Source organism: Triticum aestivum, chromosome 2B (assembly GCF_018294505.1).
Source record: "Triticum aestivum cultivar Chinese Spring chromosome 2B, IWGSC CS RefSeq v2.1, whole genome shotgun sequence".
Lineage (NCBI taxonomy): Eukaryota > Viridiplantae > Streptophyta > Magnoliopsida > Poales > Poaceae > Triticum > Triticum aestivum.
This window is the reverse complement of record NC_057798.1, coordinates 56,444,384-56,447,043: the sequence shown is the minus strand read 5'-3', so window position 1 is coordinate 56,447,043 and position 2,660 is coordinate 56,444,384. Positions and strand designations below refer to the sequence as shown.

The window sequence follows — 2,660 nt, the reverse complement described above, 5'->3', positions numbered from 1 at the left end:
AGTGTTTCGCATACAAAATGGTTGAAAAACACCGCATTTTTGTACAGTTGTACATGCCATTAGGCATCTGATTTACCTCCAGGAGGTGTGGTAAAAATAGTGATTGAAGATAATGTTGATGACAGAACGAAAGTTCAGAGGGAAGGGAGCCCATGTTGGAACAACAATACATGATTAGAACAATATCTCAGACCAAATCAGTGTTTCTTAATCAAGTACTCTTATAATTGAAGAAAAAATAATTATCTTGGAATGAATATTTGTTCATGGTAAGGCTGTGTATAGATCTAATCCCTCAGGTACTCGGTTTGATTTGGTGTTGCTACCTCATATATGCCTCTTGACAGTGACTCCATAAACCCATGAGTATATGTAGTCACCTCAAGGTTTCCACAAATTCAGTAAGCAATGCTGAAATCACTGCCCATGTCATAAAAATGAAAGGGATACCATCGGTATATGCCAATTTGTTGTTCAACATGATAAACAGAAGTGGCTCCATATGCCATAATAATTATATGAAGCTATGATTTATGTTTTGTTCATTTTGATCTGGGAAGCACAAAATTTTCATTTGATCCCTCAGCATCTTGTACGGCATTTTTCTTTCTTTTGCGCATTTTTCACTTGATAAATAACCTGTTACATAGGGCAGGAACAGTAGGCATACTTTTGATTATTTCAAACAATCATAGGGAGTGAAATCATATCATACGAATGAAAGGTTTGTACTACAATGAAAAGAGAAAACTGATATGTCCATTAGCCATTGGATGCCGGCAGATTCAGCTGGAAGAACGAAAGAAACCAAGCAGTACATAGCTCAAATTCCTACTTGGAGAGAAGCTGCAATCATTTCAAGTTATAAATTAGGCATAGAACACATCGGTATATGTAGACAATAATTGAGACTTGGAACCTGCGCATCAACTTCTAACCAAGCAGAGCAGGCTGAAATTTGTCAACATGTCCAACCTGCAGTTTTTAAAAGAAAGAGTAGTAAGAATTCAGTGAAGAGGTGATGCAGCAAAGAGGGAGAATTGGAACGGCTGGAGACCTAAGCATCACCTATCGCTTCTGTGCTAGAGAATGGTTTGTGAAAATGAAAAAAGTGGAAATGAGCAGCGGCAAGGTTGGGATTTTATAGGCCCGAATGAATATAAGGAGACACGATTAACCTCTCAATCAATCAATTGGCATGAATATGAATATGAAACTGACCTACCCGAAGCATCTATTGGCATTAATGGTTGATTAACCTCTCAATCAATCATCCTTCAGGAGTTTGCCACCACGCCCAATCCCGTTGCGCAATTCGCGTTCGTGTAACTGAAAAGACCGGGGAGGTGCTGTCCGTCGCATCGGTGGAAACCCAGCGCAGTGGCGATTGCAATCCGAACCCACACATCGGTCAGCACCCACGTCAGTCAACCATGGTGACGCGCCGCCACGCGAGGCTGCGAGCGAAACAGAGGCTCGCGAGCGTCCAATGTTTCTAGGGTTCTTCACCTTTGCTTTGGACTTGATCCTAGCATAGGCCCAACAGGCTAGTGGGCCCAATTGAACCTCAGATGCCAAAAAAAACCGCCGGAGCAGCGGCCCGAGATGGTTAGCGCTCATCACAAAGCCTGTATACACGATTTAGATGCGATTAAGAGCAATCGGACGGCCAAGGAAGCCTACAAGTGATGATCCAACGGATAGAAATACTAACGACATGAGAGGGCAGGAAAAGTGCTCAGTTATAATATATTTAAATGTAATGGACTTGTTCGGTTTGAGCTGAGTTGGGTGAAATACAGAGAGAAAAAAGGGCCTCGGCGTTCGTCGCCGGGGCGGGCGTCCGTCGCCGCGGGTATTTGTCGCCCGACAAAATTCATCTTTTCGTGTTTTCGTGATTGTTCGGTAATCCTCGATTCCAACAGCTGCTGCTTCTTCTCCGGCGTCTGCAGTGTGGGTGTGGCCACCCCGTCCACGAGCGACGACGTTGTCATCACAGATCCTGAGATGCCATCGTCTACCATTCAAGTTCAACCATGTCGCCTTTACTGCTGTAGCAACACCAAGAGTGCATCAGCGGATTGTTCCGGAGCGCAAGGGAGACGAGAAGAAGCGCCGGTGTGGTCGCGGCCGGAAACGGCTGGGATCGAGGCAGGGGAAGCCACCATCGTCACCTTGGAGACAGCACCGGAATCGGCTGGGATCAAGGCAGAGGAAGACACCATCGTCACCTTGGAGGCAGCAACCTGCCGTGGATTGGCTCAGGAGGAGGTAGAGAAGCTAGAGATGGACGAGCTCAACAGGAAGTTTGAGGATTTCATCCAAAGCAGAAGAATTAAATGGCTCAAGGAGGAGGCAGTATTGCAATGCCAACAGCAACAGATCGTCTAACTTTATGACTTGATGATTTACTGGGTTGAGATGAGTAGTAATGTCCTTGCATTGTCATGTACTGAACTACTGATAGGTGTGCTGGTTGTTTGTGGTGTAAATGGTGTGAGTTGTTTGAATTCAATTGCAGGATCGAGTGCACATTTCGTGCAATATATAGCCTATTTCCGAAAGTAACCTTCTTGTGGTGGTGGGGGTGGTGATAAAGACATGTTCTGTTTAAGGGATTGTCTTGCCTGAAATAAGAGCATCTACAACGGCCGCGCAAA

The 2,660-nt window shown here is 44.8% G+C and overlaps 1 long non-coding RNA gene across 2 annotated transcripts; it reads right to left on the bottom strand.

Annotated features, from left to right (window-relative positions):
• Positions 1-622: 622 nt before the first annotated feature.
• LOC123040389 (uncharacterized) lies at positions 623-1,468 on the bottom strand. Of its 2 annotated transcripts, none has more exons than XR_006418150.1 (3): positions 1,222-1,468; positions 920-975; positions 623-846 (listed from the first exon to the last, which is right to left on the bottom strand). It is a non-coding gene; the product is annotated as an uncharacterized lncRNA (long non-coding RNA). The 2 variants fall into 2 exon arrangements; XR_006418149.1 differs by having other exon boundaries at positions 1,226-1,468.
• Positions 1,469-2,660: the final 1,192 nt, after the last annotated feature.